Source organism: Falco rusticolus, chromosome 16 (genome assembly GCF_015220075.1).
Source record: "Falco rusticolus isolate bFalRus1 chromosome 16, bFalRus1.pri, whole genome shotgun sequence".
NCBI classification, from domain to species: Eukaryota; Metazoa; Chordata; class Aves; order Falconiformes; family Falconidae; genus Falco; species Falco rusticolus.
This window is the reverse complement of record NC_051202.1, coordinates 4,421,978-4,447,315: the sequence shown is the minus strand read 5'-3', so window position 1 is coordinate 4,447,315 and position 25,338 is coordinate 4,421,978. Positions and strand designations below refer to the sequence as shown.

Genomic DNA, 25,338 nt, shown 5'->3' with positions numbered 1-25,338 from the left:
CAAAGTTTTATCTATTTTGTGTATGTACTTTGCAAAAGAACAAGGTAAGGTGTAGGGAAAAAGAAGTCAGAATGTCAAACACTAGGAAAGAAACAATTTAAAACCAAATATGACAAAAAGACTTTGGAAAAAAGATTAGACACACGTGTCTTCTGCAGCTTAACCAACACAGACTTTGTTGTTGTTGTTAAATCGTCTTAAACTTGAAAGTTGCAGCACCCCATTAAGCAGCATTCAAATGATTTAAATCTGTCTTACAGTTAAATAGTTTTTCACTAATCTTCTTATACAGGTATGAAAGACTACTATTTAAGCCAAAGAACAAGGAGCTGAGGAAGAGACCATCAACTATTTTATGCTGGGGAGCAATTCTCTAACCTTTCTTTGGCAAAATCTCACTGAAACAGGTCTGTGTAATTTTCAGTACTTGACTTCAGTTAAATATCTATGTTTTAGATAAAAGGCAAAGCCAAGATAAATTAAGTCCTGACAGCACTTGGCAGACAATGCCTCAAAACAAGGATGATACTGCAAAGTTGAACAAATTCTAAATATCAATCTGGGAATAAAGAGCGGACTGATTTGCCAGCCCAGAATTTTATTTTTCAGGAGGGAAATTCCTATCCTTTGTTTATACTTCCCTTTGGAACAGTTTGCAGTTACTAGTCTCCCCGTTACTTAATACCAAGTATCAAATATACAACATATGAATTAAAAAGACTCCCCAAAGAAAACTGATTTTATTATTTCCTGTTGCATATCTTTGGGCTAACCAAGGTCTTTAACAGCTCAATTAGAGAAAGCCTTGGAAAAGCCAAATAAATTTGCCTTGCTTAGCTTGCCAATACTGACAATGCTTTCCTATTTGCTGTAGCTTTTATAAACAGAAAGCATGCCATACAGAAATCATAAAAGATGAGCTGTTCAGACTTTAATATTTGAAGCAAAATAGAGAAACATTTTATTTCTAAGCCTCCAGGCCTTATACACTTGCTTTCGTGAGCAGATGAGAGTCTGTATACTTCAACGCATTACTAATTCAATCAAACGCAGAGAAGGGCTTTCCTACACGTGTGTGCGTATGCACACATGCACGCACACACACACAAGCTAGAGAAGCAGAATGTGTGGAGACCTCATTTATAGCAAGTGCCAGAGATCAAGGAGGGAAAAGGAATTTCATACAATAAACAAAAATGATTGCAAGTCCCAGAATAAACAAATATTTGCAGCTGGAATAAGCATGTGATCAAACTCACAATCCCCTCTCTGCCCAAAAGGCAGTTTATTTTGATGTCACCAACAGCAGCTGGAGGAGAGCCAGGAAAGAAAGGAAATGCACAGATTTTTCTTTTTCCAAGCAATTATTTGAAATTATTTTCCAATTAGTTCTGTGTGCCCCACGCTTCTTTGTGGTCTTTGAAACCAAGTTTTCCTAAAACTTTCAGTGGACGCAGAAATGAATGGTAAACTTTATAACAATATTGAGAATTCTCCCCTCAATATATATTATTTTTATATTTTTTGCTCTAATTGAGGACATCACTTTGCACTGGCACACCATAAACTGCCACCACTGGTTTGGTCTAACATCCCCCTTGCAGCATTTATAGGGAACACTGATCACGATTACAACGTGGTAAACAGAGACAGGTCTCCAAAGTTAATCATAATAAATAGTTAATATTCCTAATGTATTTGCTTCAAGGCATAAATTATTCTACCTTACCAGAAGCCTTTTTATGCCATGATTTCTCAAATGTGAATACAGGGTGAAAAATTCCGAATCATCAAAAACACTGAAATAAAATGGACTATTAAAAGCTACTTCCAATACACACAAACACACCTTTGACTAATTTAATGAAACCTAAAGACACACCATCTTCAGGATCTAGCACTACGAAGCACAAGTACAATATTCTGGCTCTACTACCCATTTCCATTTGTGCTTGCCAAATGCACCGGGCCAATTCAAAACAGCAATACACATAATGTAGGGCTGTTCTCAAAGGAATTCAAAGGGACAAGTATGCTCTTTTGCAATTCAATAAACCACTTTTTCTCACGCTCAAGTGGTGACCTCCTCTTAAATACACAAGTCACTGAAGAGAAGGTGCAGCCAAAATCCAGGGTTTGTCAGATAAAATAATCTACATTTAAAGAGGCATGACCAGACAACGTAAACATCAAAATTCTGTTCCTATAAAAGAAAAAAACAAAAAACCAAAAACAACAGGGGGTGGGGGGGAAGGAACTGGTGCTGTGGCCAAAACTTTGGTGCAGTTGAAGAACAAGGACAGACCAATGTCTGAGGCTCAGTCAACAGAAACTCAAAACAGGTTTTCAGCATCTCTTAATGAATGCACTCAGATGCGTAACGCCGCACAGCAGGATATCAGGATGGCGGCCATATGTAGCCCCAGTTGCCTACCAGATGCATTCTTGAATAGCTGGGATAGGGTCTCATATCAAAAGTATTCCCCCAGATCTAACACTGATTACATGTGATTTTACAGAAGACCATCCTGCCTATCCATAAAATGGGACTAATTATACCTGTCACGTCTGCAAAGAGCTTCAAGTCCAAGTCTGAGCAGCACAAGACTCAAGCACTGTCTACTACAGGGGTCATAACATGAGGCAATATACATCACAACTTTGCTGGGGAGGAAAGAAATTTCACCTGGTTCGGAACAGGAAAGTTTGTAGACAAGAGAATAAAGTCCAAGAACGTGGGGTTTTAACCTTGGGTGCCTGCTGCTGCAAAAGATGGGAGGAGAAAGCCAGCCTCAGTTTGCGGGCCAAGAGCAAAGGCCACAAAGTGGCAGGTCAGACAGCGGAGTCACTCAAACATGGCATCTTTCTAACCTAAATTGTCTCTTAACTTAGCACACTAGGCATGGAGTTTTTCCGAGAGACGTTTTGCCTGCTCAGATTGCTTCCTAATAATTATTTTTTTCATATGTTTATCTTGCTGAAGTCATTTCTATGTAGTTCAACTATAGAGAGAGATGGGGAAGAACTACCAGGTTTCTAGGTTCCATTTTTAGGAGGAAAAAAGAAAAAAAAATAATTTAAATCTTAAAAGACTAACAAAAAGGAATAACCAAGCTGCAAAACAACATGGAGAAAGTGCCCTTTTACTCCTAGAAGTACAGAGGATGGGTTAGAATTCACAAAATCCAATAATATTCTGTTCTACATCTCATTTCAGCTAGCATATGCTTTAAGTTAAATACATTAGTCCCCTTGATATCAATGGGGCTGCTTGTGTTGAAGGTTCAGCAACCATCAGAACACTGTCCTAAATCAAGTGCATCTGCAACTTCACTGAACAGCGTTTATGAAGAAAACTGCTGCTGAAATGTTTGGCTTTCTGTATCTCCAGAAGTGCGAAGGCTTGTAAATATAACTGTAGCAAAGCCTACTACACTTCAGAGCATTCACTTTCCCATGTAGTCATCGTAGCTCAGCAGAATCCATCCTCGCATCTGGCAACCGCAAGTCTGAGCCTGTAAACCCACACTGCGGCTGGCTTGCTTCACTTCTATTGCAGATAAACTACACAAAGGACTTTTTCAAATGTATTTTAAAAACAAGATGCTCAAATATTTTGACTTTGACACAAACCAGGTTATTAGCAAAGAAAAGGAAACAGAGCAAACAATAAAAAAACTCTTTAAACAAAACTGTCAGGAAGACTACCACTCTGAAGTCCTGTTGGACTCAAATGCAAAATTTTGATGTCAGGGATTGTATTATTTTCTTCTGAAGTGCTGTTAAATACCTTGTTAGCCCCCAGACATACGTTTTAAAGTTAGTGAATGTACAAATTATGTTAAGGGAGTCACAGTGATCACTAAGAAAGGCTGAAGAAATTTCTAACCAATCTGTCACAAAATGCAAGTGAATCACAATATGCACGCGTTAGTTTCAAGAGGCTATGTATTGATCAGATGTCCTCACAGCCACAAAATTATTCATTCAGCCAGTGCCTTAAAAATGTCCTTCAGTGATTCAGGTTCATCATCTCAAATAATACTCTACAACACGTAGCAGATTCCTCCTGTCACCTGTCACTGTTATTTACTTACACAGGAACATAAAAACGATCATATCGGTGACTAAAACAGCCCGCAAACTGACAACTGCCTGATCCTTCTATCTCTGCACCCCACCCCCTTTTTTTTTTCCTTAAAAAGCAGCAAAAAATCTTATTTAGGACATTTCAGCTACAAATGAAGTCACTGTGTTTCCAAGGCCACAGGTTAGCTGGTAGTTCCTTGAAGCTTTCAAGGGAGTAACAAAAAGAGAAAAAAACCCAAAAACCAAAGCAACACATTAACATCAGAGGCACAGAAAATTAATTTGTTTTTAAAACTACCTTGAGCCAGCATGTTTTTTTCCACTGTACTGCTTCAAGCCCTGTCATGTTTGTTACATTAAGTTCTGCAAACCTCACATCACGAGCCATATAATGAAAGATTTTTTCTGAAAGGAAAAAATTAATTTAAAAGCAGTGTGCAAGAGCAGTGCTTTACCTGTTCAAAAAAGAAACACAACCCACTATCATCAACATCCATGAAAAATGAAAATTTCTTTTTAAGAATGATCTCTGGAAGGCAGAAAACGATAAAGTCCCGTGGGGGAAGATAAATAAATAAATAAAACTATTTGCAGAGTCTTGGTTAACATACCAAAGATTTGTGCAGTTAGCAGATCTCCATTTATAACGCCAGTGTTTTTCTCTGAGACTACAGGGATTGGAATTAGCTCTAAAAGTTTTCCCATATTGACATCTATTACAGGACTTGGGAAACCTTGTAACCACTACACTGTTGCTGACTTCAGTGTTGGTTCTACCAGATGATGCCTGCTTCTTCCTAAATGCTGAACAATTTCAAATCCATTTTAAGTCAGCAGGAGCACAACTGCCAGTGCTGCAGGAAGATACACCCGGAAATTAAATGTAATTTTTGCTGAAATTAATACTAACACTCCTGCTATTACTGCTGGTCTGAGGTTAGAGTAGTAGCTGTGATTTCATCCCTGGCCTTCTCAAAGTTGTCTGGGTGTATTTCTAACCTAGAGCACTTTGGCAGAATTGGCTTAAGGAGCAACAACACGTGCAAAGGGACTGGCAGACAGGAGGGGACAGCAAGAGGCAGTGAGAAGATTATAATCTCGTGCTGTAGCTCAGTTGCAGCTGAAATAGCTTGATGGATCATAGCTTATTATAATAACCAAACACTATGGTGTTGACATAGTTACATACATGTCATTTACATGACAACAGACTCAAGTGTCAGCTACGTACAATTTCAATTGAGTATTATATCAAACTCATTGGATGAAAGTGTTAAAAAATTCCCTCTGCTGGAAAAAAGCACCATGAGTCAAACAATCAATGTGCCTGTCAAAACGAAAAATGGAAAAGAAGGTCGCATAACAATAAGTTGCTTTTAAATTGCACTTGGATGGCATGTAACAGTGCAATTATATTAAGTAATGAATTGATGATGGGCTTTTAAAAAAAACCAACAAACAAATACAACTACTAATCATCTACTACAGATTTTAAAAATAAGGATGAGTCTACCCAGAGGAAGAAAGAAAAGCCAAAACACTTTCCACAGATGCAGAAAAAAATGGAACAGATGGTAACTCTTACAGAAGAGTGTATTTGTGCTGAACAAACATAAATGTTTTTGGTCAATAACATTTCAACTGTCAGAAACAAGATTTATAAAAATTACTTCCTCAAAGATTCAACCCTATCCCTAAAATTATGCCATTCAGAAACTCTGTTGAGTTATTAAGATTAAGAAAATTAAGGTTGCAGGTACCCTCTTCCTGGCAAATCACATTTAAAGTTAAACGCCACTCACCTCGGTAGGTGACTGCTCAGCAACAGAAATTTTTTAACACATTTCATACTTAACATACTGGATTCTATACGACACAGATGTCACACTACAGACCAGGTTTCAGGTGTGCCAGGCAATGTACAGGACTCCTGCACCCAAAGTATACGCTCCCATTTCAATCGCCCATATAAATACACTGGCCAGTTCTTCAAAGGACAGCCGCAACAAAACTACTCAATGGCGGTTTAACCAAAAGAACTTCAGAGATTTCCACGGGGGGGAGGGGAAACAAACCAACCCAAACCCTAGTTTTGGTTCTACAGTCAAATGAAGGAAGGGGTCGGGGGAAAAAAAAAATAAGAGGAAAAAAAAAAAAGCAAAAGAAAAGCAACTGCCAAGTGAAAAAAAAATATACAGGTAACTGGATAAAGTGTTTTTCTTCCATTTTTTATAACCTTTATCACTTCAATACAAAGGACATCTCAAAGATAAATTTTACTTTTTTAAAAAGCAAACACATTGGATTGGAACTATTTTTTTACTTCTATTTAGATGCGAATTCTAGTAGAGCCATAGGAAGCAGGCGACAAGTTCTGTTCACTGGGCTTGGCATCTCTAAAGCTCAACTAGATTCTAGATTTCTCCCTTACAGTGGAAGGATCGCCACACTTTTGCTGTCAGTCAGAAAAAGATAAGTCATCCTCCAAGGTTTTCTGAATATTAGGGTCTGTTCCCTGAAGTTCTGACAAATCAGGAATGAATTCAGTGACCCAGAAAACCATTCTGGAACATGCCAGCCATATGCTTACTTAAAGTAAGTAGGAGGCAGCAAATTAATATGCAAGTGTTTTCACAATTATCGTCACAAGTAAGGCATATCCAAAGCATATAAGGAATCAAGGACGTGTTTCACACTGTTTTTGGTTGATCACTCAAGTTCATGAAAAATATATGTACTTTATATACGCATATATCCCGCTTAGATTATACCTAGGTCATGAGAAAGAAACCAGCAACTTCTAGGTCGTTTCCCAGATCCAAACTATTACCATGGCTAGGCTTGAAACACAGTGTCATGCACTCACTAAAATACCGGAAGAGACCAGGTGACAATACTTGTCCTATCTTCAAGCTCTCCTTTGAGCGCAGTTTGGAAAATAAAACAGCAAACATCCCCTTCCGCTCTGTCAATATGCCCCCCAAAGCTGACATTATAATGTAACAGCCCTTTTAAAAAAAAAAAATAAATTAATTGTTATAATACTGTTTCAACAAAAGTGCTTTAGAAATTTACATCAGTAACTTTATTACAAAAACACAGCCACAGGCATGTGATTTATTTGATCAGAAGCTGGTTCGGAGCATGCATACAGAAACACTTTGCGTGGGTCTTCTGTTGATCAGTCTTACTATAAATTAGGAACGCTAGATGAAAACAAGTTTTATCTTTTGGCTAAATGGGATGTTCTTAAGCAAATTTGTCTCATCAGTCATTCGCTTTTCCTGCTCATCTTGCTTCAAAGTAGTATTTGGGGCTATTTAAAGCAACGGTGATTTTGAAGAGATGTCAAACCCTCATACATCAAAGGAGGTGAAAACTTTAACTGCTCTGTCAACACTTCCTCCAAAGGATGGACATCACAACAACGAAGCAAGGTTTATTAAAGCTACTTCAGAGAGATTTATCCCCATTTCCAAAACATGGCTATTTAATCTCCCTCTTCTACATTAGGAAGAAAAAAGAAAAAAGCAACTTAAAAAAGGTTCTAATAACACAGGCTAAATAAATAAATAATTTCAAATTAAAAAACAATAATAATTTGACAACTACTTTTTAACCGTAATAAAGGTTTATTTTCCACAACATTAGAAATTCAAAGTTCAAATTCAACCTTCAGGTTCTGCTAAAGAAAATTAGCCTATTCCGAGGTATACTCTTTGCAGTTTGACAAAGAAAGATATTCAGTGAAATTAATGAGACACCTCTGCCACACATCAGTAAAAGACACAGATTTGATAAATACCTCTAAGAAATGTAACGGCAATGAACGAAAGGCAGCCACAGAGAGATTCAGGGCTGAAATATCAAGTCTCACCACAGCCACGTGGAATACAACGGTCCCACTGGTAGGCACTGGGTACTGGGGTAACAGACACTGCAGACCCAGGAGAGCAGCCGTACCCCAGCTGCCCCTGTTCACTGTCCGGCATGGCAGGCTGCAACTGGTAAATCTGGGTTTGCCAGAAAGTACCAACTGGAACTGGATCTGATGAGGCTCAAATACATTTCCTTTCTGCTGACTCTTCTGCTTTAATAAAGTGACACCTTAAACTGACTTGTCCATTTCTTTGAAGACAGTCAGAGCCTTGATGGAATCACCTCCCCTTGATGAGCATACCCCAACGGAAAGCGATTTTCGGCACTTGCAGACCTGAACCTAGGTGTTTTAATGACCATGTTGCTGACCTCTGGAGAAAGCATCCCAGGGGTGGAACTCACTACAGAGGGTTAGCAGAGTCCAAGTAACATTTACATCACAAAGAAGTTGTTTCAACAAACTCTGAGCAGGGTTCACACAGCCCTTATGGCCACTGGCAGGTGGCTGTTCCGCTTCCTGTGCTATCCCTCTTGTAGAATGGCTGAGCTGCCATCACAAGGCACTGATACCCCACCTGGTGTGTAGTTTTCCACCTCCACTAAATTCTAAGATCTTGTAAAGAACGTCTTTTATCCTACCACATATAGGAAAAGGAAGAGACTACCAAACCGATGATTTTGTAACAGTCCTCCAGGCAGTAAAAGCCTTGACACCATGCACAGTTTATTTTACTATGGCACCAGGTTTTTAAATCACATCACATTCAATGTGCATGTTGATACACAATGAAATTTACTTCAGAACACTAACTATTCTCCTGAATACGATCAAAGTGGTGTCATTTAGCAAAATCGGGGAAGCACAAAGTTCTAGCGGGAGAGGAGGGGAAGAAAAAAAAAAAAAAAAAGTGTTGCTTTATGTCTCCCCCAGAAGGCATGCAGTTGTGTTTACATTTAAAGCTTATTTGGCCTTTGTAACCAAAACCAACCCTCATTAAACACTTTCACAAGGCCATTTTATATAGTGAAGAAAGCCTCTTTAAGTCTACATTTTAAGATTCAGACTAGTCACCCAGATTGCCTCCCTATCTTGCACTATCCTGCAGTTCTGACATACTCAACCACTTCTCCATGTTCTAAAAACTAGTTTTAAGAAACAAATTTATTAATGGCAAGTCCACGTAGATTTTTGAGTTTTGAATCTCTTAATCTTCATAAAGCTTCATATAAATTGACAATATTTTTCTCTGTTGCGTGAAAGAACTTCACACCACAAAGAACTTAATAACCTCAGTAAAAAACCCTTTCCTTTACATGCTTCTTATCATTTGCACTAAATACATTACAAATACCAACATTTAGCATCCTGGAAGGAGATTATCCAGCCATATATCTGGGATAGAGTGAAAACACAGGAAACTGGTAGAGGCTGAACATTCACTGCACATTTTTCTACCACCTATACATTTAAGCAGCAAATGTAGTAGTCTATACAAATTTATTGCTTAAAACTTTTAACACCATTTCCTTAGTAACTTGGAAAAAAAGGAAAGAAAAAGGCAGTATAGCAGAGAGGAAGAATGGGGGAGGAGAAACATTTATTGCTTTCTCTCTACGTGAATGTTCATTCACAAGGTGACTGATTGTCATTGAGAGAAGTGGGACAGACAGCAAGAAATTCTGACACGCTGTTTTATTTAATGGGGATGTATATCCACATTTCAATCAGACTGTTCCCAATGAGACTGGAGAAGATGAAAGTAGAATCAGAGCAGAAGAAAAATTCTCACTGTTTGTATACATTCACAATTTTTCTTTCTGTAAAATTGCAGCATCTGCTAGACGAATGAGACTAATATAAGTTAGAAAGATGCAAACAAGCTTAGAAAAGGCAAGCCATTCTACATGGCCCCCCCCTGCATATTTCAAGGGTTTTTTTCATTTCTCTTTTATATAAATCTACACTTGAGCATTTGTTTCACTTCAAATTTTTAAGATCTGCAGTTATACATATGCTTATGGGGAATACAAGTATTTGTTGAAAAAGCATTAATAACACAAATAAACAGAATGCTCATTGCAATCCCTACACAGGTCCACCTGGAAGACAGCAAATCCAACAGCAACGTCCACGGTATCAGGAGTCATGCCTGGAAAAGTCCAGCGCATTTTTTCTCCCTCTAAAGTCTTTTCATTTCAACATCTTCCACCAGTGCTGAAAGGCATGATGTACTCTTCCAGAAACTCCATCTTAAAGCTACTTTCGCCCAGGTTTAAGATAACAGTATGTTCCATGTTATTTCCCCACACACACCCTTCCACTACAAATCAGGTTTTCAACAAAACTATGGCACCTCTGACATAATTTCTTCATCCTCACTCACTAATTACTGTTTCAAAAGTTTGTTATTTCAGAGGAGAACTAGGACTTTGAAAGAAAATTTTACACTAGATTTTACTAGAGAGCAATTTTTCCAGCCCAGTAGTTGACCTGGCATGCATTTCCATCTCCTAGGAGGGTAAGAGAAACCTAACAGCTTGAAGGCTGCAGGTAAAAAGTTGAGAGAGATTTTCAAGTGCTAGTTGCTACTGAGACCTTCAGCCCCTGAAACATTAAAATCTCTTTATAACATAAAAAAGAAGGAAACAAACAGTCACAAAAAGGTGGGACAAACAGAAGAAAAGGAAAGTGTAAATCAGTTTGGCCAGGGCAATGCTGGAAGATGTATACAAGTACTTAATAGAGTTAAATGTTCAAAAGAAGAAAATAATTTCCCTGTAAATTCAGACACAGAGGTGGTAAACAGCACCGTATGTCATACCATATGTCAGTCAGCAAACAACCTTAACAAATCACCTTTCAAAAAGCATTCTCTAAAGCTACGTGTCATCCATATTTCCCCGCACAAATGGAAACTATCTTACTTTAAGCAGCAATACCAAGAAAATTCACACGGTGTTCAAACATTAATCCTTTCAAAGGTCAGGCAAATCAGCCCACAATGCCCGAGGGCAAAGAAACTAGTGCCACTGACAGATGCCGAGCTAGACTGCACACTTACTGAACTGACATACTACCCCCACTTAAAAACAAAATTGATTTGGGTGGTGGGTTTTTTTTGCCACTGTCTTAACTGACAAGAACAACCTGAGTTCTTAGGAGTTATTGATTTATTAGACTTGCTGAACTGAGGCCTGCTAAACCAACTGGAAAAAAAATAATCCATGCATTGCTTTCATGTGTTTTACAAGGTCTGTTGGTCCAAAAGGAAGAGTTAGTCTCTGAACACCACATAGACTAGTCGGATTTAGAATATGCAACATTTGGGAAGAGAACCAATTGACTATGATGTTATTTTGGAAAATTAAATATAACAGCAAGATCCTTCAGATCTATCCTTCATACACACACACAGTTACTGTCTAGTCCCTCAAACAGCACTTTGTCTAGCAACTTGCCAGCAAATTTCAGGCAAGAATTAAAAGACTTAAAAGCTAATACTTTAACTCATCTATCCATGCCCATGCATTAACATGTCAAATCCCACTATCTTAACTTCCAAATGTCCTTATGGATAGGTAAACTATCAGTAACGCTCATAATGCTAATTAGGGATGAGACTTTACTTTGTTTCAAGAAGATACTATAGTGTCTCCACTCTCAAAGAAGTTTGCTAGATGCAGCACGAAGGAGGCCTTCCAGGAAGGGGAAAAAAGCCCTCTGTCAGGGTATGTAGGAGCACCACACGCGTATGCACACACTGAGGCCCAGAAACTAATTCCAGGCATTAAAAAAAAAACCAAACAAAACACCAACCTCAAAACACATAACAAACCTTTCCTGTATGTTGTTTTCACTTTTTTCACTTCACGTAATATATTTGTATATTTGTAAAAGTAGCATGAAAAACTCGTGAAAGGTATCCAAGTTCATACACCCCAGTGTTATTTTTAACCAGGAGCATTTTTGCAGTGTATCCTTCAGAAAGGCATCAGATCTCTGCCTCTCTGAAAGCTTATCCCATTGGATCTCACATATCAGTTATCAGATTATCAGACACAGATGGTCCAGAATCATGTGGTTACTGAATTACCGATACCTTTCCTTATTGCCAAAGTACCTAAGAAATTACAATACACTTACTGACTCGTTTGTTGATGTCCAATTTTTCACTCTGAACACTTGAGTAGCTTCCAGAAGCCCAGTAACACAATTCATAGCAGGGAGACCTATAGGTTTTATTCTTCACACATTGTATAGGTTATAGGGCTGCAGTTCCCTGACTTGGAAATGTTCTGCCCTCTTTCAAATCAAGATTTACTGCTCTCATGTATCAAAAATGCAAGAGAACAGAATGCCTAAGCCCAGCATAGGAAAACACGTTACTTGCAAAATTTTGCTAATGCAAATCTCTACAGTATTTTGTACGTAACACTAGACTAGACAGTTCAGAACTCCAAAAACTTCTAACAACTTTCCCAAATGGACATTTTATTCACATTTTGTATTCAAAACAAATCACAGTATTCATATTGTCCCCTGAGTCAGCCCAAGTCACTGCATTTCTAACAAATTAAAGACAGACATTTAAATCGCTTCACAGATTTCTCCTCTGAATGCATGTACCAAACAATTAGGAACTTTTAAACCACAGCAGGGAATGCTGAAAAGACCTTCACCCAAACAAAGCTGTAAGCACCATGCTGTCAGCAAGTTCTTCTGAGATGACAAGGTCACCAGGTTAAGTATAACAAGGTTTTCTGGCATTAGTTACAGGACTCTGCTGACTTAGCTGTTCGTACTGAAGAATTCTTCAAACCTGTTTAACGGGTTGTCAGTTTTCTACTTTGCAAGCTATTCCATGTTCATTCCTCATGCAAATCGGTGCAATCTCCAGCAGAAATTACAACACCTTACACCAAAGATGGAGTCTGTTATAAACACACCTGTCAGGGGCTACTCATTATTTTGAATCATCCCTGTTGGTGAACAACTATTTTGAGTTTACCAAGAGTATTAAACACTTTGACCTTGGGTCTGTTATGTCAGAATCTAACACAGACGTGAATGCTGTGATGTATCGATGAGTTTCTCGTGACAGCTAGCATTTTGAGTCCCTTATCTTCAGCAGTAACAAGTTCACATAGTTATATTTATTAATGAATACTCCTATTGTTTGTGAGAAAAATGCACGATTCACAAAGCTTCGCTGTTCTCCAGACTCTGCTCACAGTGGGTTGTTTAGAGATCGTCACCTTTAGATTACACCTCCTGCTGAACCGTTTTCCCAGATGAGTTGAACAGTCTCAGTTTTATCTTGCCACTTTTATTTTATTCTCCAAACGAAGGCTACAGGTTTTCAGACAGGAATGTACTCTCTAAACTTGTTTTAGAACTTAAATCAACAATTATCTACGAAAAACCTTGAAAATCAAACATCTACATAAATTCCTCCTCTTCTCCTTATTTTAAATCTTATAAAGAATTAGGAATAAAGGCAGACAGAGAGACACTTTCTATCTATTTATTGTGTGTTCTATAGACTGTAAAGTCATATGCTTTTATTTGCCGCCTCTAACACAAAAGCTGTGACCCAGGTTTTCTGATGTGCAATTTTGCATACCTGCTCCCACACACCACTCTCAGAGGCGCGCACACACACACAAACCTTTAGCACTTTGCACCTAGAGGAATATTCAAAAGGGAAATTCCAACATGCGTATGTATAAGTTAACACTTACACATTATACAGGTTGAAAATCTGAAACTACACAAAGAATTTAGAACTACCTTTCTTTAAGTATGCACATTTTTAGAAATTTTAATGCATAAACGAGAAGCAACACAGCCTCGAGAACTAACCAAAGCACGCAGGGCCAGGAATTTCTGAGCAACTGTCCCAGCAGTCACTGACAACATGGCCCTTAGCAAATCCTCTAACGTGTCCATGTTAAGGAGTTCCTTGTCCAAAAGGGTAGGGAATATTTTTAAGTTTAAGTCTCTCAAAGGACTATTATGAAGATTAATTAAGGTCTGAGCAGTGCTTTGAAGATCAAAACTGCTATGCTGTTATTTATTATTAAAGAACAACAAAGTACATTCTTGTTGTCTATAATTCAACTTCATAGAGAAAACAGTGAAATAGCACATGTGCTCAAGTACATAAATTAATTCTCCCTGCCCCAACAAGCTGCAATTTGCATAACTGCATTTTTAGTCACCAAAACCCCATCAGTAAATCTATACTCATCCCTTTGAAATATTTTAAAGGCCTTAAGGAATATAACCAATATAGTTTCTCTTCTGATTATTTTCCAGGATAAGCTTTTCCTATCAGATATTTCTGCCTCCGTTCAGCAATGCCTTTTATCCCATACAGAGCCCTAGGATTACTCACATGCTCACATCAGACATACTCTAAAATGTTTTGCTAAATCAGAAATTCAATACCTATTTTGGATGTTTCCACTCAAAAAGAGGAGAGTGACAGCATGGCATGGTGGATAATTTTTTTTTTTTTTTTTTTTGGGGGGGGGGGGTGGGGGGGGCGGGGGAAGTCACAGTCATTTTGGAGCTCTGTGTTCCTCATGGGCTTTCCTCATCAGAAAGATTACTAATCTACATGGCCAAGTATTTCACAAAAATGTCCATTACTGGAATCTATGTAGAAATACTATGCCGCACAGGGTATCACTAATTTTCACTCCCTTCAAATGCACACACACACACACACACACTGTAAATCATTTACTAGAAATGATACTATATTTCAATTATATTTGTATTCTTAAAACGTGGAATCATCTGCATTTTGGCAGCATCTCCACAAAACCACAAAAAGTGAGTAGTATTAACAAATACTTAACAAAGTAATTTAAAAAATTTCCAGAATAACTACTCCCAAGTCTTGCCACCACAAGCACATTTTCCTGATTCAGACAGTTACAGCAGAAGATAAGAGTTCCCCAGCATCCCAGCACCAGGATGTACCAGTGCAAATATTTAAAGAAAACAAGAATACAAGCTGTTGGACCTAGAGGGTAGGGAGCACTGAAAACTGACGTAACCTGGACAGCTACCACTGCCCTTACACTTTAAAGAAATTGCTAACAAAGGGTCCAGTATCTGCAAGATGATGACCATCTTTCCAGTGTGTCAGCCAGTGTCATCTCTTTACAGGAAATACTTAAATTTTATTGGATTACTTGTTGGCTCTATTCCCATTACCTTAGTTTGCACTCCTAAGATTCTTAAAATCTGCAGCACATTCTTATTAAAAACACAGATACCAGATTGTGAACTTCTGTACTTTTTAGACTGCTTTCAGGAGAAAGTTGTGTTATATTTAGCAGCCATATGGCATCCCTCCTCCACACACATGTTTTCTAGCTATAAGAACTGACACATTAAGTTTTCTAAAACACTAATCTATATGTTTTCATTCCCAATTTTAATCTTAGAAGTTAACTGCAATTTAATTTTTAAACTCAGTATTTGACCAACAAGAAATGCAAAGGTACCTATAGCAAATTATGCAATCAAGGAAAAGTTTTCTTGTAATCTAGGTGAAAATGCTCAGAAAGCTACTATGCTGTACTCTAGACAGCTAAATTCTTCCTGAATTAATACAATATGGCTACATAACTAAATAGCCAAATGTATTGGCTTCCTTATGCAATTTGCAATTGCTCTGTGTATGGATGACTGAAAATATTAGGTAAAGAATACTTCCTATGGTGAAATCTTTTTAAAAAATGATAGGTCACTCGCGGATTTCAAGCTGTTGTACATCTTAACAGTGGATGAAGCAAAAAGCACGGTGACAACCAACGAGTACACTGTAAAGAACTTCAGAAATACAAGGGCAACCACCATAGTTTTCTCATGCTCTTGGGAGCCAGGTTTACATACTGCCTGGAAGACTGAAAGCTGAATTTCCCTGTAACACAGCCTAATTTCACAGAGACTGCAGCCAAAAGTTAGAAAGAGGACAACAGTTTTAAGGAGCAAGAGGAGACATTTGAGATACACTGTCGTCTGGGCACGCTGAAAAGGCAGGCTGAACGTACAACACAAACAGTCTACATAAACTTTACCTGCTGGTCACCCTGTCATGCGTGCACCCCTTAGGAAAAAATGGGGGGGAAAGGGATTGAAGACCCCTAACAATTTAACACTCCAAAAAAAGAAATGGACTGTTTTCCCCTCCAACAGTGAGAGGAAATACTTATCTGTCAACTAAACCATGCCTGATTGCTACTCTGTTTTCTGGTATCTAGAGCTTTTTCAGTTTCTTCTGTGCTCTTCTGAGACTGGGGACCAAAAGAATACCCCAAGTGATGCTCTGTGAGGCCAAGCTGGCTGCAGCCACCTGAACATCACGTCTCTGCCGACCGACGCGATGACCACCTTCTCTGACAGTGACTGAACAAAGCCCAGCAGTAGAACACCAGATGCCAGAACTCGTACCGTGCCCCTGCTTCAATGGCGCTGACCTCCTGCCAGCTTTCTCAGGAGTCACAGGTTGCAAGGCAGACCTGATCCAATTCCTGAGGGACTATGTGGGGCAACCCCCAGCCTTTCCCGTCTGTCAGACATGAACATTACATGCATGCCTGAACACACTTACAAGTTGCATGTACAGGCTGAGAAATATAAATGAACAACTGTGTTTTTTCCAGCTGGTGTGTTATGTTCATTACTGAAGGAAAAATAATAAACACTCAATACTGTGGTTTCTCTCCCTCCTCATGAAGCAATTTAGAGAGTATGTTCTTTCAGTACAGCCCATCCTATCTTTAAGCCTTGTAAAATTCATGAAGGTGAATGATAAGGCACAAATTGCTGCCTGAAGCAGAACCTTCATGCTGGACAATCCACCGGAGACTGTAACCCTCAACGTGCCAGTCAACATATTTTGCAGAAAAGAAACAATTTCTTCAGAGCACTGATTATTCCCTCCCATCTTCCCAGAGACCAGCTATCACAGAATGAAAAATAATTGTGAAGTCAGAACACCACCAAGAAGCAGGGGAAACAAATGGCTTCATAGGCCAGAATGATTTGCACAGAACATTTGAGAGAGAACAGAATGTTTAAGGATGTAATCAATCATTAAGATTTCTTTAAAGAGAAAAAAAAAAAAGACAAAAAGCACACACACTCATTTGCTTGAAGCTTACTCAGTGGGGGAAAAAAAAAAAAAAGTGATAGACTAACCACTCCTGCATACTTGATTATCAAATCAGAGCTTGGTGGGAAGAACAAGTAAGGAAGTCTTCCAATTAACTAACTTTTTTTTTTTTTCTTACTTTAAATGTGGTTGTTGAACATTGCTGTAGAAAGATGTAGGGAAAAGCAGATCTCTGGTCTTCTGGCAGTTTTTCCCATTCTTGAACAATTCCTCCTTCAGATGCACAGCCACAGAGGTTCAAAGGTCCCCGCAGCCTTTGTTCTCAGTTCCAGAGTAGTTACAAACAAACTTTTGTTCCTGTTTCTTCAATGAAACAGGCTGCAGCAGTTACCACTGACTGAACTTTACAGCTGAAGCTTGCCTTGTGCATCATTCAGCTGAAGGACTATGGAATCTCATTTACACTTCCAAGAATAAATTATCAGAACTTTTTCTGAAATAAACTACTGCTTACTGAATCAACTTCTAGCAAACATATTACACTTCCACAGATACACAGAAGCGAGGAAGGATCAACACACTTTCGTATAAAGACTGTATAAAAGAATTTTTTTCCTTTTATCTGAATGTAATATTTATAGCTATTTCTCATTTATTTGTGAGTTTTATAATAAAATTGTACACATTTTACATTTTAGTGCAAAAGTGCCACCTGTCAGCAATTTTTAAAATAATACACTGACACATACATGTACTGCAAATAAACAATGATACCCAAACAGCAATTTTTATGGTTTACATCCCAGCCAGAGTGTAAGGGATGAGACTATGATGATCACATGGGCAAGCTATGGAAACCAACTACTAAAATATATTCATATTCCATCAAAAGCTGATATGGAAATGGTTAATAAAATTTGTAAAGATTCTATCAGATTGTATCAGCTGCTATTTAAATCTGGTAGAAAAAATAGCAAGGTGCATTATTGAGCAGGATAACAGGCTTTTTGAATTAAAAATAAATTGAAAAAAATACTGAAATTACCCTTTTAAAAGACTGATTGCTCCTAGCAGGTGGGAGCTGACTCTAGAAATACTTCTCGTAAAACACACAACACAAAAGGTATCAATCAGTACACTGACTGGCTATTATGAAATCTAATGAAGACATTCATGAATCATAACAAGGAGTAAAAGGGTAAATAACAGCAAATATTCAAAGGCTCTTGCCATAATTAAAATTATCCTCAAACAGGGGTTGTCCAGCTACATTCTTCTTCATAATAGCCATGCTTATGCTCCTAGTGAAGTCAGTAAGAATACGTCCAAATTGTTACATTTGGATTTGGAAAACTAGTTTTCACACTGGCACCAAAAAAAGCCACCAAACTGCTTTCAAAACACCAAGCACCATATCTTGTCATTTCCCCCATAGCCCTCACATGCACCTTGACCATTCCGAGTACTGAGACAAAAGGTCACCTCCCAAATGCCAGGAAACACTGTTACTGAAATAAATATTAAAAAAAAAAAAAAACCAAAAACAAACCAAAAAAACCCCCACAGAAATCTTACCTTTGCCATTTTAATAGACATTTGTTTCGTCAGTGATAGAAGTCTCAGATAACAAAATACACAGAGGATTATACGCTATTTTCTTAAAGAAGCAAGAATTTCAAACCACCTGTAAGAACCTAACACCTTGCCATCAAAGTTATTTTTAGCAAAACAGATTACCTCAATCTGCCAGTAAGTGACAACAAAGCTTTTAGAATACCACCTTTCATACTTGTATCTTAAAAGTAAGTTACCAGTAGTAATGAAATCGGCATCATTCTTCTCTACAACTGGATTTTGGGGCCATGGCTGGGGGACCACTACTACGTCCGCGTACTGCTGAACTACCCACTGACGTCAATTTGAAACACAGCATGTGATGTCACATGAGCAAACTTCTTCTGTAAAAAATTTCCACCTGTTTGTGACTTTGGGCTTGTTGTAAGGTAGAAAAGATGGAGCGAGACAAAATTAAAGTAACACAGGACTGACAACTTGCTCAACTAGCATAAAGCCTCTTAAAAAGTAGACTAGCACCCACAAGCACAATTTGCTGTGACAGAACAGCGCTTAGCATCACCTGACCCTTATGTTACAGATCCACTACCTGGAGATCTAAGGCTGTAAACTCAGGCTGTGGCTGACCAAGTGTTCCTCCATCCAACAAACAACCTCAGGGATATTTAAACATTTAATTTGACCATGAAATCCATAGGATGCCAGGCTCCAAACTTCTTGTGGTCCTGGTTTAATGAATTAACTGCGGAAACACCACTTTCTCCGATTCTTAAAAAGTTACGATGGATACAAAAATCAATGCTTTCGACCCACAAACACCATAGGCTGAGATGTGGACAAGCAAAAGCACTGGGCACACCATGAAGGGAACGGAGGAGCAGCAACTGCAGCTTCTTCATCAGCAACTGAGATGACAAGAGGATGAATGATTCATTGAGCAGTAGTTTAGGCTGAACTATTGCTTCAACTCCTGACTTCAAGCCACATCAATAGGACATGCTCAAAATGTTGCAACTCAGCTGCAGAAACAAGACTAAAAGAAAATAAAGGTTCTTAAAACAATGATTTTAAAAGGTGGAGATTTAGGGGTACTTCCTTTTCTAAACCACCAGTTAAAAGACAGGAGCCACTGAGCCATATTCTCACCTGTTACAAGATTCACAGATAACACTACGAACCCCAGAACTACACCCATGTCACTAAGCACAGAGCAAACGAACATCCAGCGAGTAATAACAGTCAGATGTCATAGTCATCACTTGACAATACCATCTAAATGTATTCACATAATTAGTATAATGATAGTTAATATTGTGTTTAATCAAAAAGCAAGACAATAACATAAGGAAGCATATACATGGCACATTTACCAAACTGATTACAGTAAACCTGGTAGCATTGGTTTATCAGCTTAAACAATCAGTAGCTAATTAACTGTGCATTTAACAACTAGCTAGTAAAGTTTCTTCCCAGGGAAAATCAGATTGGAAAAGTCAACATCAGCTTAAATACGATTAACTTCCTGTCCCACTGCTGGTAAAGCAAATCCAATTTACTAAATAGTTTAAAGGGCAGGTTTTTAATTATTTTGCACGCTGCCGAAGAACCTAACACCACATACACACAAATGTAATAAGGTGATCTACTCAAGTATATATAGACTCCAGCAACACAAAACACCACTTAAATAAAACACACAAAGGCTTCTTAACATGCTCAACAACGGCCCCAGCCTAGTAAATCGTACTGCAGAAGCCCCCAAGGATGTTAGCCAGAATCGTTACGGCAGGGAAACCACGTAGAGTTGCAGCATATATTATATGCAACAATACACTAACTTGCAGCGCTTCTTTCAGACTCTTCCATTACTTCATTACTTCCTTTTTCTAAAACAATCTCTAGGAAACAAATATACAGCAAAGAAATAAAGTCTTCTGAGTAAGATTTACATATTTTACATGGTTTCAACTGGCGTGCATACACACCTAGGAACATACACACACAGACTGCTTAACAATCTATAAAGTGTTTTACAGAGCAGAAATCGAGGCAATGCAGAAAAACGGTGTGCGAGAAACATAGCAAGTCACCAACAGAAGTAAAAGTAGGATTCAAATGAGCAGCTCATAGCTGTATCAGTGGAGTGACAGCTTTGCTGCCTTCCTACACTTTTTACCCAACACAATAGTTAAAAATTGAAAATTTAGGTTTTCCAACTTTAATTGTTCAGCACCAAACAATTTGTTTGCAGCTACAACATGGATTTAAAACAAAACAAAACCCCCACAGAATTAAAGTTGAAAAGAAAGTTTCAACCAAACCGGCTGAGAATTGCTAAATGACTGCTGACCTGCAGCATTATATCCTCAGGTTATGCGATTCTCCAAATGCTAGTTGGCTGGAAGACCTAATCTGCATAACAATAACTACAAAAAAATGGCTTCCCTTTAGCGTCCTCAGTATGCACATCCCTTCTCTCGCATTGGCTAACAGCACACAGCCAGCCTGCTCAAAGGATTAGCATAAGAATAGAAATCACTGTGAAAATCCACATGCTGACCAGACTTGTTGACCTGCTTCACCCCAGATGCCAAATTGACTTATTTTTCCAAGGAAAACACTTGTGGACTTTAGAAGTTGATAAACACTTCAATTTGTTTCTTTCATATCATGGTATTAGACACCCCGAGGGCAGCTACCAGACCCAAACAGTGAATCTGAACAACTTTCACTGTTGTAGGCACAGACATCAAATCCGTGCTCACATTCAAGTTCAAATTCTTGCCCAAGTCCTGTGGAGGAGAATGGGTTTGTCAAGACCCTTCTCAGCTCGGACCTACCATGTCCAGCCCCTCACCAACAAGCTCACAGACTCTGCTGGTACAAAATGCGCTGCTGCAACCCACTAAAGGCTGAAACCTTAGAAGCTGCAGTTCAAGAGCACAGCTGGGAGAGGGAACTGGCCCCGCACCTGCACACGCTGCACCTGCCAGAAGCCACCCATACTTACAGTCCCACGAGAGCAATTAGTCCAGGTTTTTGCAAGTATAATTTACAAATCTACCTACGTCTCTTTATATCTTCTTCCCTTTCTGCCCTCACCCTGGGCTCAGCCAAAATGGTATCGAGCCAACAACTGTGAAACAATAGCACTTGCCATGGTCGCAGCCACTGGAATCAGATACAACTACTGCACGGATAAGAATATTTTGAGAGGAAGCACAAATGAAAATAATCCCCCAGTTCACGAAGAGGCCAACGTGTTCCTCTCATTTGTGGAAAGAAGGACGTAAAAGCCAAGGGAACCCATACCAATTTTTCTCTTCTATACAAAATCTTCTAGCCACAATAAAGTATGAAAAACATAATTTATTTTTGTAAATATGTATACTCGGTTCCTGCAAAACACTGAACTTTTGTATAAATGTATTACAATATTTGACGTGTTTGTTTTGAAATGGGGGAAGTTGACTGGAATCATCCTCGTAATGTGGTCTGACACTTCATGCAAAACAATGCATTCAAACAGCAAAATGACATTTCCTTTTCAGAAGTTCACAAAAGAAACAGAAGCCCAGGGGAAAATGGCTAAAGTAGCACTATTTCCCTTTCTGTTAGATGTCCTCCACTCCCTCTGGGATCTTCTCCCCAACCAGTATGTCACCACTGCAAACCTTCCCCCTTCAATTCAGCGACATCATCACTTCCCTCACTTTGCATTACAGAAAAATAGAGTACTAAGAACTGGGACACTGATATTTCACAACCCATCACCAAGTGGCACAAAAACACTGCACCATCCAGCTGCAAACCGTACACAAAACCTAAAAAGTAAAATAATTACCCAGCAGTACTTCTGCTGGCCTACCTCAGATGCTCTTTGTTTCTTAAAAAACTTGATAAATATACTTTAAACAAACAAATCCAAGATTAAGACCCCAAGCTGAAAGATTGAACAATAATTTGCTTCTGGCAATGAACTAATATTTCCGTACATTATGCACCGTATTAATACCACATTAACACTAGTAGTTCCGTTGTTTCCCCAAATAATCAGTTTTACAGAACGTATGTTGCCAGACTCATGCCATTCGCCCCTGCCCCTTCATCATGTCAATCACTATATGCCCTCAAAGGAATAAAATTTTGATTCTTCCAGATAGCTCCTATACATTCAAACATTACAAAACCATCAGCTACACAAGGGTACACACCCTGGTACAGCACAAGCAACCTCAGATAAGTTCCGTTAAAATAAATCAGTCCAAGCACATGCACTCTTTGATTGCTCTTTTATCATGAGAAAGATGTAATATTTTACTTACCAGTCAAAATAAATTGTTCACTCAAGGCTAATCTAATTTTGCAAAACGAGAAAAGACATCTGTGCAGCAGGAAAGAAACTGCATGGTTCTAAATAAATGCGTGCAGGACATTTGTCCCTGTTCTGTAGAAAATGGGATCTATCCCATGCACAAACCTCAAACAGTTGAACTAGGTATTCTTTTAAGAGTCTTGGAAGCTTATTCATTCTTTTCCATGTCAAAGAGGAGTGTCCGGTCACCTTTGGATAACGCACTTTAGGTTTATAGCTCTTTCTTGAAACAAAATAGCATGTTTTAAGCTGTGACCTTCTTGCCTTTTCCCTTCTTCCTCTAAATTGCATTCTTACCAATGACAGTATCAACCAACACAACAAACTGGACGCCCATCCCCAGTGAAGGTTGTCCGAGCCTCTGTCCAAAGTGCTGTTTTCTGTACTATCTTGTGTGGAAGTACAGAGATGTAACAACAAATTACTCATTCCTATCACCTTCTGACAATTCAACAGCCATCGGTCCGGTCTGGAGCAGCAGTTTGCAACACGAGCCAGGCTCTCAGGGGAGAAAGAGATGGGACGCATTGTTTGTGAAAGGAAAAACGTAAGCGAGTACATAAATGCAGGTTTCAAAGGTTAATTTACCTTTTTCTCAAGCTGAAGCCCTTGCTCACTCCGAGGTCCAAATGTGCAATGGATCTTTCCTCTAAAGACCCTGCACCGCTACCCTTCGCTCACCTCCCCATTGCAATCTGGTGGGAAAGCTAGCCAAGGTCTTCCAGAAAAAACACCTCCAGGGTGCGGAACGCCCGTGGGGCGCCCCTCCATGTCACACGGCTCCCCAGCGCCCAGATGTCACCGGCCGAGCACCCCGGGCGACCCCAGCAGAACCCGGGGGCGTTCGCTGCACCTGAAAAGGTCTAACAAGGCATTAAAAAAAGGCCACATGAAACCCTCCACAAAGGCCAGCCCGCACAATGGAGGAGAGGGCCAAGCACAAAGCCGGGCTGGCCAGGGAGCGCACCGCCGGGTCTTCCCCGCGCCCGAGCAGCGGGGGGAACGGCACACGCAGGCTGGAATCCCAATTATCCCTTCTTGCCCAAATCCCAATTAATTATCCCTTCTTGCCCAACAAACGATTTTTCGGCGATAAGGCGAATCGATCCACCTCAGAGACCTGCCCTGGAGGACGGCGACGGAACGCGTGCTGGTAATCGCGGGCGGGGGAGGGGGGACATACAAACAAAAAAAGCCGCCAGAGAGAGCCAGGACTCGTTTTATTTGTTTGTTTTCCCCCGCTCCCTCACGGCGGGGCTGAAAGGCACCGGCCGCCTCCGTTGGCGGCAACGGCCGAAACGCTGGCGGGGCTGCCGCGCGCGCCCCCTCCCCTCACCCACCCCCCGGCGCCGCCTATCGCGACGTGCGGGCCGCTATCGCGACAGGACCCCGTCCCCCCCACCTCAGCCCTTCCCCTCCCCGCCACTCACCTCGCTCCGCCACCGCGGGGGCCGAGCCCGGGCGCCCCTACCGCCGCCTACCAGCCGCGTCCCGCCGCCATGGCCGCCGCCGCCGCAGGTGAGGAGACGACGGGGAACGAGCCGCGGGGAAGGGCCCGGGCGCCGCTGGGTGAGGGGGAACCGCGGCCGGCACACGCCCCCCTCGCACACGCTCCCCGGCTCAGAGAAAGGCTCCCCGGCCCATGCGCGGTGCCGCCGCTCCCTGGCTCCTCCCCGAAGCCGGGACAGGGCGGGCCGGGGCCGGGGCGGAGGGTGGGCAGCGGCGGGAAGGGCCGCCCACCTGCCCGGGGCTGGGCGCGAACCGGCGGCCGCGGGGCTGCGGCGGGGCTCGGCTCGGCGGGGGCTGCGCGGGAAGGGCGGGAGCGCGGGGGGCTGGGGCTGGGCCGAGGGCGGCCCACCGCACCTGGGCTCTGCTCAGGGGGAGGCCTCACCGTGCGCCCCGGGGGATGCCCGAGGTGTGGCGTCCGGCCGGGCTGGGGAAGGGTTCGCGTCGGTGCGAGGGGGGAGGCCGCAGCGGGGCTGTTGAGGGGTGAGGGCAGGTGGCGCTGGGCGGGGTGCTGGGCCGCAGGAGGGACGGGGACTGGGGTGTGCAGCAGCCGCTGCCTGTGCTGGGGGTGAGGCAGTGGCTGTTCGGGCAGCTGTGCTGGAGGGAGCGTACCCAGAGTTTTGCCAGAGGTCCTCAAGTTTGTTTCTTGATGCGATTGTATTATTATTTCTATTATGGCCAGGCACGCTCCTTCTCTGAGGGATGGGTCCTAGCCAGGAGGGACATACGTCAGGCACCTGCCTGGACCAGAGCCCTCCCGCCTCCACTGGGTTAGTGCAA

The 25,338-nt window shown here is 40.7% G+C and overlaps 1 protein-coding gene across 1 annotated transcript in view; it reads right to left on the bottom strand.

Annotated features, from left to right (window-relative positions):
• ARHGAP32 (Rho GTPase activating protein 32) overlaps nt 1-24,701 on the bottom strand; it is a 257,950-nt gene extending 233,249 nt beyond the window's left edge. Inside the window, exon 1 of the mRNA XM_037409775.1 lies at nt 24,483-24,701. The gene's annotated coding sequence lies outside the window, so the exon portion shown is untranslated. The remainder of the gene's footprint in view (nt 1-24,482) is intronic.
• Nucleotides 24,702-25,338: the final 637 nt, after the last annotated feature.